The sequence below is a fragment of the Trachypithecus francoisi genome, unplaced genomic scaffold (genome assembly GCF_009764315.1).
Source record: "Trachypithecus francoisi isolate TF-2019V2 unplaced genomic scaffold, Tfra_2.0 Lachesis_group19, whole genome shotgun sequence".
Classification (NCBI taxonomy): Eukaryota; Metazoa; Chordata; class Mammalia; order Primates; family Cercopithecidae; genus Trachypithecus; species Trachypithecus francoisi.
In genome coordinates this window covers 38,796,681-38,810,729 of record NW_022681464.1, presented here as the reverse complement: position 1 = coordinate 38,810,729, position 14,049 = coordinate 38,796,681, and the positions used below count along the sequence as shown (strand labels likewise).

The 14,049-nt window shown below is 40.6% G+C and overlaps 1 protein-coding gene across 1 annotated transcript in view; it reads left to right on the top strand.

Annotated features, from left to right (window-relative positions):
* The window catches only part of DLGAP1 (DLG associated protein 1), a 971,691-nt gene that overhangs the window by 533,128 nt on the left and 424,514 nt on the right, over positions 1-14,049 (top strand).

Sequence of the window (14,049 nt, the reverse complement as noted above, 5' to 3'; positions counted from 1 at the left end):
ATTCTTTGGCCTGGGCTGTGTGTATGCACTCACCTACCAACCTCAAGCTGCCAGGACAACCTTCATCTGCCCAGTGGCTTTTAAAGGGCCCTTCCCAAATGGATATTGACATGCTCTAGACTCAACCATGTGGGCGACTTTAGAAGCAGCCTTATTAGGATGCTTAAATATATTTTGGACACCCTTAGACAACCTTTCTGCTTCTGGGACCAGACCTGTAGGTGTCTGGTGTCTGCCGCAGCAGCCCTCATTATGGGAGATGTGCAGGTAAGAAAGCAGAACAAGAGAATGAGAAATGGAGGGTGCACAGCAGAGGCTATGAAAGCTAGAGCACTGTAGATTCATCAACCTTGCAATCTCTGGATGAGGAGATGAGTCACCATCAAGGCCAAGGTGGTGTTGGAAGCCAAATGTGAACTCCCAAATGCCTTACTGGGTGCTATATTTATAGGCCACACTTACAAAAAGCAATCTTCTTTAACTGGTATTAATCATTACTATAGTTACCTGACATTTAAAAAAATTATCAGTGCAAAGGTGGCACTAAACAACCATTCAGGTTTACGAGAAGGAGGATGTTGAAAGCAATATGTCCTTAGATGCTTTTGGCCAGGACAAGTGACCTACTTGACCTACTCCCCATTCACTGCTTTCCAAAGGCCAGATGAGCTGCATTTGAATTACCTTGTGCATAATTAATGAATTAACTAATTACAAACATAGACTCTCAGGTCCTACCTTATTCCTATTGAGACAAAGGGATACAGGGCCCAGGAACCTAGATTTAACAAATGTCCTAATCCATGCCAAAGCATATCCAGATTTGAAAACCACCACCTGACCATTTTCCACCCCCTGCCCTTCTGCGGCAGTCCCTGAGGAAGGCCTGAGCCCAGAGAAGAAGCAGGTGATTCCTGATCCCCAGGCACAGACACAGTGAACAGGGCAGAACTGAGTGAAGAGCTCCTTCCCCAGGTTCCACCAGCCTAATGGGCCGGAGCCAAAGCAGATGGAAAGACTGCTTTTGCCTATTTCAACCCCAATTCCCAAGCCAAAGCTCAAGTCTTACCTCTCCAAGCAAGGAAAGGCAGTAACAGCCAGTGAGACGCCGGCGAGAAGCTGAAGGGAGCCGAGGCAGCAGCACACATGTGGCAAGTCCAGACTAGGTCGAGTGAGCCGGTGGAGGCAGGAGCAGTTCGGGGGACTGGCCCAGCCTTAGGCTTGGCACAGCGACTACACCCAGAAGCCATGCCGGGTGCTTACGGTCTTCTTGGAGTAGAGGAAAGGGTAGGCAGTAGAGAAAATGGTGGAGACGGGTAGTTAGGCCCCAGCCCAGATGCCAATATAGGAGCCATTTTAAACCAGCTTTTGCGTAACCATGGCAACAGGGTGGACAGTTTCCAAAATCACAAGAGAAATGTCTCTGCCTCACGATATTTTGAGGGCTAGTGGGTCGTTGCTGTTTTTCCTCAATCATAATCCTGTGCAGTTTTCAAGAGGTGCTTAGGTAAGTGTCCAAGAGCTCTCTGGACCACTGTGATCCCATATTTTAGTGTCACTGGAAAGTGGCATCAGTGTCCCTCAGCATGTTGGCCCTCAAGGTTCTGTCCCTTTGGGATCCGTGGAAGAGCAGGCACCGAGCAATCCCCATGGAGCACCTGGAACCTAATTCTGAGGTCCCCAGCACAGTCACAGGCTGTGGCATCCAGGGTAGCGACTGAGTACATGTACCCTCAGGCTGGGACCCGGCACCCTTCCTATTGCAGGACACGCTCAGAGCCGCACAATCTCAGGGGCAGCCTACACAGGCCCCCACTCAAGATGTTAAATGCTAAAAATGAACTAATGTAGACTTCTAAAACAGACTGCTCCAAAAACTCCCTCAAGAAATAGGAGTGATGATTTCACAAGAGTATTTTAAAACACAAACCACCTGGGAAAATACTTGCCATGAAGAAGATAGCAGTGAGCTTAGCACAGTACAACACCCATGGCAACTACTCAGCTAGTTGTACTTATGGTTGTTTTCATGAAAATAGAGTTTTATGTAACTCAATAGAAAAATAGGAAAAGAATGTGTTCACAGCAGACTGTTCACAAAAGAACTTCCTATGGCCCACACAGCACATAAAATATTATCCTCATTAGAAATAAAATAAGTATGCATTAAAATAATAAAACACCATTTCCCCACACATTGAATTGGCAAAGTTTGCTTTTTGTTCTGTTTAAGATAATAGCTGGTGTTATTAGCCCAACAGACACTTATTTATACCCTGGCTGGTGACACCATAGGCTAGCACCGTGTTTCTGCAGAGTGATCTGGCAATTGATGGTACAAGACTGCAAGCTTCAGAAATGTTTGTATAGACTTTGGTGCAGTCATTCCACTTCTAGGGAATTCATTCTAAGAAAAGAAATAGAACATGTACAAATATTTATCTATAGAATGTTCCTCACACTCTTTTTTGAGAAAAATGTAGACGAACAGCAGTTTTCCTCACGGGTAGATGACCAAAATCCACAGCATAGAATTTAAAGTTCAGCTGAGAGAAATAAATTTGGTTTGTATTACTGTTTCTCCTGCTAAAATGCACATATCATAGGAATAGAACATGTTTTTGGGCTTCATCTGTCCCCAGAGAGAAATCTATAGAGCCCTTTCTGTACACACACCCACAGTCTCTGCATGATGACCCCAGAGTAACACAGAGTAAGGCTTCCTGCTGCCTGCTGAAGTTATAATCAGACAAAAGGTGGTTTAGAAGAGCACTTCCAAGTATTGGCATCTGTGTTTGCACTTAGAAAATCACAAAGATAGCTTTGACTTTTGAACCAAAACCCATGGTGGGGCATCTCTCTTCTGCTACAGAGACAGTGACCTAACTCTGTTTCTGGAGTGGTCAGAATTGTGGAATCTGCTTTGTCAAGTCATGTCCTTTCAAATTCATTTGCAAATTTATGGGGATCATGTGCTACACCTTGATCGCTTTAGACTGTGGGGTCTTGGCTTACAGTGTGATTAGATTAGGCAAACAACCTTACTTTACTCTCAAGTTTCTTCTATCTAAAAAGGAAATTACCGAAAAAGGTGACTGTATTAGTCTATTCTCAGATTGATATAAAGACATACCTGAGACTGGGTAATTTATGAAGAAAAAGAGGTTTAATTGGCTCACAGTTCTCCATGGCTAGGAGGCCTCAGGAAACTTAAATGATGGTGGAAGGCAGAGGGGAAGCAGGAATATCTTCACATGGCCAGAGCAGGAGGAAGACAGCAAATGGTTCCTTTCAAACAACTAGATCTCGTGAGAACTCAATCACAGACAGTACTAGGGGGATGGTGCTAAAACATTAGAAATTCATTCCCCAGTATTTCAACGTGAGTCTTCTTCTACTTTCCCTAAGTGTCAACCAGTCTGAGAAATAAAGGGAAAGAGTACAAAAGAGAGAAATTTTAAAGCTGGGTGTCTGGGGGAGACACACATGTGGGCAGGTTCCATGATGCCCCCCAAGCCACAAAACCAGCAAGTTTTTATTAGTGATTTTCAGAAGGGGAGGGAGTGTACAAATAGGGTGTGGGTCACAGAGATCACAAGCTTCACAAGGTCATAGAATATCACAAGGCACATGGAGACAGGGCGAGATCACAGGACGGGGCGAAATTAAAATTGCTAATGAAGTTCCAGGCACACATTGTCATTGATAACATCTTATCAGGAGACAGGTTTGAGAGCAGACAACCAGTGTGACCAAAATTTATTAGGCGGGAATTTCCTCCTCCTAATAAGCCTGGGAGCGCTACAGGAGACCAGGGCTTATTTCATCCCTTATTTACAACTGTAAAAGACAGACATCCCCAGAGCGGCCATTTTAGAGGCCTACCCCTAGGCACGCATTCTCTTTCTCAGGGCTGTTCCTTGCTGAGAAAAAGAATTCAGTGACATTTCTCCTATTTGCTTTTGAAAGAAGAGAAATATGGCTCTGTTCCACCAGGCTCTCAGGCAGCCAGACGTAATGGTTATCTCCCTTGTTCCCTGAACATCACTGTTATCCTTTTCTTTTTTCAAGGTGCCCAGGTTTCATATTGTTTAAGTAATTTGTGCAGTTAAAACAATCATGACAGGGTCCTGAGGAAACATTCATCCTCAGTTTATGAAGATGATGGGATTAAGAGATTAAAGACAGGCATAGGAAATCACAAGAATATTGATTGGGGAAGTGATAAATGTCCATGAAATCTTCACAGTTTATGTTCAGAGATTGCAGTAAAGACAGGCATAAGAAATTATAAAAGTATTAATTTGGGGAACTTGTAAATGTCCATGAAATCTTCATAATTTATGTTCTTCTGGCATGGTTCAGCCAGTGCCTCCGTTCAGGATCTCTGACTTCCAGCAACATAAAGACATACCTGAGACTGGGTAATTTATAAAGAAAAAGAGGTTTGATTGGCTCACAGTTCTCCATGGCTAGAAGGCTTCAGGAAACTTACAATGATGGTGGAAGGTGGAGGGGAAGCAGGCATGTCTTCACATGGCCAGAGCAGGAGGAAGACAGAGCAAAGAGTTGCTTTCAAACAACCAGATCTCCTGAGAGCTCAATCACGAGACAGCACTAAGGGGATGGTGCTAAAACATTAGAAACCACCTCCATGGGCCAATCACCTCCCACCAGGCCCCACCTCTGACGCTCAAGATCACAATTCAACATGAGATTTGGGAAGGGACACAGAGCCAAACCATATCAGTGACAAAAGAAAATTTTGCATGGAAATCATAAGGCATATGAATTCAGCATAGTGGATAGGATCCATACTCTGGGGCCAGACCAACTGTGTTTAGCCCAGGTTCCATGACTTACTAGCTTTCTTACTTTGAATAAGTTACTTAACTTCTCTGTGGCTCAATTTCTGCCTCTATAAATCAGGGGATAATTGTACTTACTTTAAGGTGTTGTCAAGATTAAATGGACTAATGTATTTGAAGCACTTGGAAACATGCCTGGCACATAATAAGTTCTCTATATAACAGAACTATTATTATCATCATCACTATTAAATTATTAGTAATATATCTTCTCTCTTCACTTGTGCTAAAAACCATCAATAAATTAAACCACTTAAATTCCAATCCCCTTTCTTGCATCTTTAGAAATATATATATATATATTTTTGAGATGGAGTCTCGCTCTGTCACCCAGGCTGGAGCGCAGTGGCCAGATCTCAGCTCACTGCAAGCTCCGCCTCCTGGGTTCACGCCATTCTCCTGCCTCAGCCTCCCGAGTAGCTGGGACTACAGGCACCCGCCACGTCACCGGGCTAGTTTTTTGTATTTTTTTAGTAGAGACGGGGTTTCACCGTATTAGCCAGGATGGTCTCGATCTCTTGACCTCATGATCCGCCTGTCTCGGCCACCCAAAGTGCTGGGATTACAAGAAATATTTTTAAGGAACATTATGAACTTTCGGCATAATTACTGAGGTGAGAAATATGTCTCTATGTTCAAATACTCTTCCAGGAAAAGACTTGAGAGCATCAACATAGCAACAACTCAAGAGCCAATGGATTTTGTTCCATAAACCAGATACCTAGCAGGTTAAATATGAAAAACTACAAGTGTATTGTTGTAGTCAGATGAGTTCAACAGATGTCTTGAGAATTAGGTGCTTTTCTGGATACAAATGCAGATAGAAACTAGTGGTGCAGACAGAATACCATAAAGAAGCAGAGAAAAGAAACAGCAGTGTATGTGGATGGCGAGTGGAGGAATGTGAGCTACTAAATTACATAAACCATAGAGAAACCACAAATGGTGGGGTGAGCCATTTAAGAGGGAAAAATTCCTGAGCAGGTAAGTCTTCAAGATCTTTTGGTTAACATGACTGGTGTGCAAATCAGATCATCTGAGCATTTTAAAAACGGTTGTAATAGGGAGGAACTATTGGTGTACAAGCCAACAAAAATCTAAATCACTCTACATTTTTAAAAAACATTCATGCTGCTTGGGAACCTATGGATTATATTGGGAAAAAATTCATGCTGCTTAATGATGTAATGTACAATGTACAACTTTTACTCCTTAATAATAAATTCACGTGTTGGTATTTCCATCAGTTTACCATAGTAAGACTTCATATTTAAAGACTCTATGAATACAAAGGAATAATCCAAACATGACTTCTTTACTAGTAGATATGTGGTTTTTTTCAGCATCAAAACTCTAAATCATATGTAGAGCTGAAGGCCTAACATCTAAAACTTCTCTGCTGATATGATAAAAATTTATTTAGGCTAAGAAAATTGCAGCCAGCTACTCTGCTCATATGTCATGATGGCACCTTTATGATTTTGATGTTGACACAACAGCCATATATTATATTTAATAGAGATATATTATTCATTCGTTTAACAAATACTTATTTTGCCAAGCACTGATGCTGATAAATATAATTATACATGCTCATTTAACTCTGGACTCGATCATAATTTAGACATCTTTCTCTCGATCTTTCAATAAAAGCACTTAGGCAAGATGACAATCGCATGTTCCTCAGTCAAGCTGATGTCTTTCCAAAAGTTGTAAGATGTAAATATACTGTTACTCACCCACTTTCACCCACTAGTTTTAGCATCCATTGAATTTCTGTTGCCTGAATCAATTACTACCAGTCTGTGTGATCTTCTAATGATGGAATCATTACTATTCTATACTCATTCGTTGAGATCCATTAGTTGAGTAAGGAAGAGCTCTCTTTTTCTCTAATTTATTTATTTAGTATGGACTGTGTAATCTTATTTTATTAAATTATTATTCATTGTACTGCTCAAATTTTTTTAATTTGCTGCCCCAGATTTGGTGAGAAGGAGCACCTTCAAGCAAACTCCTATGTCATTTTGATATGTCCCCATCATTTTTTGAGCTTTTCTTACTTTCTGACATAAGACGTTACAGGCTCACCTCATGTTGCCCCAGCCCCAGCCCTGGAAGAAATCATTTCTCCAAGATGCCCAGGCTCTTTTTAGTCAAGAATGGTAGTTACAACTCAACCCCCCTGGGTGCTATAGGTGCTCATTGCTACTAATGTGTCATTGCTGCCAAGTCTCAAGAGACAAATCTAGGAAGTACGTGAATATGTGCATATATACATACACGCAGACACATCTCTCTCTTTATAAATATATTTATACCTATAGCTATATAGAGAGCTCTGTGTAGATATCTGTCTAGAGATGTCTCTGCATGTATCTGTCTCTATACGGATATATACACACATAGAGATGTGTCTGCATGTACATATATGTACATATATACATGTCTGCATGTACATATATGTACATATATATACATATATACACACACATATATGTATGCCATTTGCTTACACTAGGAGTCTCCACAGGGGCCAGTTTTGCCCGAGGGACATTTGGCACTATGGGGAGATGTTTTCGGCTGTCACAGCTGGAAAGGGGAGTGCTACTCACATCTTGTGCATACAAGATAAAAACCAGAGATATTGCTACATATCCAACAAGACACAGGACAGCCTTCACAACTGAGAATTTTCTGACCCAAATGTCAATAATGCTGAAGCAGTTGGGAAGACCTGGCTTATACAATGACCTCCATTTTCACTCTGACACCACACTATTCACTCCAGCCTGTCCTTCTCTGACAATGAGAAACATAGCCTCCTTTAACACCATAGGCAATCCTAAAATGCAGTGAAAGTATGCTTCCGAATTGCTTTCCCCTACCTCAACAGGAAAACAAACCTATTTCCTAAAACTCGGTATGATGAAATGGGAATTTTGTGTTTTGTTTGGCTTAGGTTTGAGTTTGGTTTTTCTCTTCTTTCTGGCTTTCTTTGGCCATTAGCCTGAGGATGGTCAAACACTGTGTTCAAAAGTTACTTAAATTATTTGGGTTGTTTTGAGTTCTTTCCTGAATGTAATTAATGAATGAGAACAACTTGAGCTTTCTTGGGTTTTTTTCCTTCTCTATACCTGTGGCTTTGAAAACACACTATGTCTTACTTAGATCTATGTGCCCGGAAGTAAGAAGGTCTTTAAACATATTAGCTCTATTGACCTGTGTGATTTACTGCATGAACTTTCATATCAAAGGGGGTTATTTTCCTAATATTAACAATATTTATTAAATCTGAAGCTACCTAAATCCTTTTACCCAGAAGTAACTCCATTTGTAGTAATTCACTTAATGGAAATGGATATATATGAAAATAACTGAGAGATGGCTTCAAATAGCACAAAGCTAGAAACGAAAAACATTCCTCCATAAAGGGCCAGTTAAATAAATTCCGATCAAGCCATAAGGTAAAATAATATGCAACTATTAAAAAGGAATTATTTTGAATCTCTTTTTGATGATTTGCAATATGTTTAAGATTATGTAGTATTAAGTGAAGAAAACAAGTTGTAGATTATTTTGTGCGTGACACAAAAGAGACGGAAACCGTTAACAACGGGGAATGGAATCCAAAGTTTGTAGCTTTATTTTCCCTTTATCCCTAGAGAGTAATACATGAGCATTTCATCTTAAACACACACAAATGACAAAGCTATTACTGAGGAATTCTTCTCCAGGGTAAGGACTCCATATCCCTAGGGCCTGGCTTAATGCCGGGCATCTCTCCTTTTCATTCATTGTCAAGATCCTAAAAAGAATTGCCAAACCTTTTTTTCCTCACTTATTTTCTTTTAATTTATTTTTTATTTAACTAAAACGAAGCTTTTTGGACCATTAACTCCAGCAAAACTGCTCAGACAAAGGAACCCGGCAATCTCCCAATTGTCAGATTAAATGTTCTTTTTTGGTCTTGATCTCACATTTCCTCTCTGTGGCATTTGTTACTGATGACCACTTGCCTCATTTTAAACTGCTGCCTTCCTGATTCCCTGTCTCCTGCAGAAGCCCTTCTGCCTCTTGCTTTAAATGTTGGCATCCCCTCAGGTCTGAGGCGGCAACTGTCCTGCTCTCATGCTGTAATGTACCAAATCTAGATCTCTCAATAGAGCACTCTTTCTGAACCCCAGAACCTCACACCTGCGTGCTGGTCATCTCCTGCTGCATCTCACAGCCACCTGACATTCCTCAGGTTTAAAATCGATATTAGTACAGTTAATTCCAATTACTTGTTGCAAATTAACTGTTTTGATACTGAGCAGAGAACTAGAACTTGCTTACCTCCGTAGCAGAGCTCAGAAACTAGGTGAGGAAGTAGTTGGCTCTATGGCCTATTTAAATCCTTACAACATGTGCTTCTGTGCTTTTGCTATCTTCTGACCCTAAAAATGACTTACCTGAGTTTACCTAATTTATTCTGACATTTACATATGACTTTCCAGTTTACAGTGTGCTTTGACAAATATCTTTTGATTGTCTAGCTCTGGTCTCCTTTTAACCTTCTGCATTTTTGTTTACTAGGAACTCATCCAGTTAATAACATTCTCTAGTTCCTATATATAATTGGATAGAGCCAGACCTCCAACCTGTGTCTTCTGAGTCTACACTCCATGTTCTTTCCACCACACCATGCTCTCTAACCAGTATAGATATTGCAGGCACTATTTAAGTTTCGCTGATGGTGATTTTACCGTCTCACTCTGGGAAACAGTCTTTGCACACATACCCATTTATTTTTTTTTTCTCAAATAAATAAACTCTTACGGCACTTTAAAGTTGTCTTCTCATTTTATAATTGCAGAAAATGTGGTTCAGAATATTGAATCACCTTGCCCAAGATTACCCAGGTAGAAAATGACCAAGCTAGAACAAAAACCTAGGTTAGAGTTCCTGGTTTAATTTTCTTTCCTTGCATTTGTGGTTTATAAAAGAATGCTTCACAGGCTCATGCTGTCTACTTCTATTGAGCTATAGAATCATTCCAAGTTACATTACTATATTGGAAAAGTAAATAATCCCTTTGGCCATGTTGTGATTATAAATGTAGCAGAACTGCACTTTTACAAACATACAAGTTGGATTTTTGATGGCGAGAGCTGTTGTTGAAAAGGCAAAAATTACCTAATAATCCTTTCTAGCAGTTACCAGCATTGAACATTTCAATTTTGCCAGAGAAACATAAAAAGTCATAAAATTCCTAACATGAATCAGACTTTAGCTCTCAATGTTTAGTGAAACTATTGAAAATGGGAAGCAATTAGCAAGAAGTACTTCTTTCTAGAAAATAAGATGTGTGTATTGATCGCTGTCAGGTCGACAAGACCTTTTACAATAGTAGACATTGCTTCCTGGATACCTTGAAGTGTATCCTTGGGTGGAGCGGAGTGGGAGAGAGAGGTTCTCCCTAACTGAACGCCAAGTGCAAGGCAATGCAATGCAATGAGATGCAATGCAAACAGATTTACCTCCTAGCCACTGGGGAAAAAATGAAGGGGTGAGAAATGTGAAGATAGACGTACTGGATATACTCTGGAAAAAAAGTGGGGCATAAACTGGACATGCCCGGTGGCAGCAGAGGGGAGACAGGAAACTTGAAGATGCTCCACTATAATTTTAGTAGGTCTAATGGTAACCTGGTATACAACATATCAGGAAAATAGATCAGGAAATTACCCAATGCTGGTTTGTTTTTTTGGTTTTTTTTGCTTTTTTTTTTTTTTTCCACAGTCTCCCTCAGTCACTGAAGGCGGAAGTGCAGTGGCACAATCTCTGCAACCTCCAGCTCACTGCAACCTCTGCTTCCCAGGTTCAAGCGATTCTTGTGCCTCAGCCTCCTGAGTAGCTAGGACTACAGGCATGCACCACCATGTCTGGCTAATTTTTGTATTTTTAGTAGAGATGGAGTTTCACCATGTTGGCCAGGCTGGTCTTGAACTCCTGACCTCAAGTGATCTGCCCGCCTCAGCCTCCCAAAGTGCTAGGATTACAGGCATGAGCCACTGTGTCCGGGCCCAATGAATTTTTAAAATGCTTTTTTACATTCGAGGTGTTTGATGTGGAAAGAAAGATTTCATTTCTCAGGTCTGTAACATCCTGCAGAAAATCCATCTGGGAGATGACTGTCATCTCCCAGGCAGTTGCATCTAACTGTGCCTCTGTTTCACAGTGCTATGTGTTCACTCTTTCTTATCTTTGTCTCAGCTTACAGGCTGAGAGGACAGGTTTGAAGTTCAACCATGGCTTTGTCACTTACTAGTTGTTGTGTGGCCTTGGACCACATTTACTGAGCTTCCATTTACTTTTCCATAAAGTGCTAGTGATAATATTGTAGAACTGCTATCGGGATTAAGTGAAATTATATAGACGAAGCACTTTACTTAGCACAGTGCCTGGCTTATCATAACATGCAATCACTGGTAGCTATTACCACTTACTCCTTAATATCTAGCACATTTCAGGCAGTTCCTGTCTGTAGCATGACTCAAGAATTCTACCTTGACCATTGGATGTTTCCACCGCTTCCATATTAGCTTGTTAAAGTAGTACTATGGCTATGGGACCCCCTTGGGCAAAAATTATCCGTAGCTCCCTCTTACCAATCCAGTAAATCCAAAATTTAAAGTCATTCACTAGCCTCAACCTAACTTTCAGTTTTATCTCCCAGTTAAACTCACCAGGAATCCGTATGCTTTGTATGCGGCGCATTGTGCATGTTTAGCAAAGGAAAGGAATGCTACCCTTGCACTTGAAAATGTTGAAGTGTCAGTAATGGTATCAAGTTCCCTTGCCTGCTAAGGGTTACAAATTTGCCCATAGGCACCTTCAAACAAAGCTAAGGATTCAAGGTGTGTGAATTTCAAGTGTTTCTCAAGTGCCTACAAAGGAGATTAAAATTACCCAAAATGCCTGTGAAACTAAATTCCAGAAAAAGGTCAAAGCCATTTCACCAAATCTTTCTTGTTGATCACCTTTACCTATGCCCAGGCATCTTCTGGACATAGTATTCATATTATTTTGACAAAATTCTCATTGGACTGTGCATGTCACAGACCATCCAAATTCTTTTTGTCTGTCACTTTGCAAATAGACTGTGTGTATCTCTTGAGAAGTCTGTGTAGACCCATGCTGGTAGGCTGCCCTGTGTACAGGTTCCTGAGCTACGCATCTCTAGTGCTTGCAACATCTTTCATGAGCTTTGTCTTTCTTCCAACTTTAGCTTCACAATATTTCTTCCATCTCCCCCTTTCTTTCCACTCTCTGCCTCCAGCCTCCCTAGTTCAAGACTCATCACTAAGACCTGTGGTCTATCATCACATTCAACTTCTTGGTTGCCCTCCTTCCACTTTCTCTTCCTGCCCATGATCTCCAGGAAGGGTGGTCTCTGCTTGGAATGGCAGTGCCTGGAACAACCATAACACAGGTAGAAACCATTCTTTCAGAGAAAACTCAGGGAGAAAGTCTCCAGAAACACATGTAATGGCTTTTCCGGGGACCTCTAGTTCCTGAATCCAAAGTTCCGTGATTCACTTCCCTGACTGGCATTTTATTCTCCGCTTGATGTATGTGTTTTTTCATTGTGTCTTGGTTTCCATCTCTTCTCGCCTAACTTTTATATGTTAAAGGGAGTCTGGAAAACGTCTAGCAGAGTATTTTTATTTCACAGAAGAAGCTGAGACTCAGAGGTTAAATCACTTATGTGGCATATATTCATTCAAAATTAGAATTATTCTGTGTGCTGGCTTCTACCGTATTCAGTTTATGTACTTGAAATCTTAGTCTGGATGGCTTCGTTTTCATAGCAACAGACATGATATTGGAATAACAACAACAAAGCACATTTGGTCCACAAGCCCAGTAATAACAGGTATGGTGAATTTCACAGCTCAGCTTGAATAGAGAGGTGATTGCAAGAACCAAAGAAATGCAAATATGCAAGCAATCTTGATTCTTCAGAATGTTATCCTCGCACTTCCTTCTCTATCAGATCCTCTAGTTTATTGTCAGAGTTAAGGAAACTTGTAAAACTGGTTCCTTTCTTTTTAGTACAACTGCTGATGATTGTGAAGGAGGGAGAGCCAAGGAGTGGGGTACAGTGGCTCCTTCAACCTGGTTTCCTTTTCTTTATCTCTTTTCTACAATCTTCATCACCACCACTACCCTTTCCTATCCTCAATCTATGAAGAAAAATATCTGCTTATTTTGATTTTTTTGCCTGAGATTTTTCCTTTTCCCCTAGGTACTGACTCTCCCAGGTATACAATTTTCACAATATAAGCAAATTTAAAATGATTATTATCGCTCTAGCATAGTATTTACCACATAGCCTTACATATCTATAATGCTGCATTAAAAAATCACCCAAAGTATGCTTCACAATAGTCAGAGCCAGTCTTCTCTTACTTACACTGAAATTTACTTAATAGCAAATGATGGTTGACTAGAGCAGCTCTTTGGTGTTTACTCAGTACATGCCTAGTGACTTCATAAACCCTCACATTTATAAATTCTAGTGTAGATCATTACTCTATCAAATGATGTCAGATATCATATAACATATACAGTAATATTCTAGCTGACCCCTCCAGAAATGAGAACACTTAGGTAACAACAAAGTGACTGAGAAATGGTATTAGGCTCCTTGGACTTTAGCCATCGCTCTTAAACTCACCTCCAGTGCTTCCCCCTTGTAGCCCATGGGTGCATGGGTGCGAGAGCTGGAATGCTGCTGACTGCCGTCTGCAGGGTCCTCAGCCCCTAATGCAAATCCCTGCCTTCTGTAACAAAGACCGCGTTTGCTTTACGGGAAATTTAGTAAAGATGCCTCTCAACTTATCATGGGATTATGTCCCAATAAACCTATTGTAAATTGAAAATATCATTAAGTCAAAAATGCATTTAATACAGCTAACTTACCAAACACCATAGCTTACTTAGCCTTCGCCTAACCTACTTAAATGTGCTCAGACCATTTACATTAGCCCACAGCTGAGCAAAATCATCTAACACAAAGTCTATTTTGTAATGAAGTGCTAACTAGCTCGTGTAATTTGCTGAATATTGTACCAAAAGTGAAAAAACAGAATAATTGTATGGGTACTCAAGGTACAGTTTCTATTAAATGTGT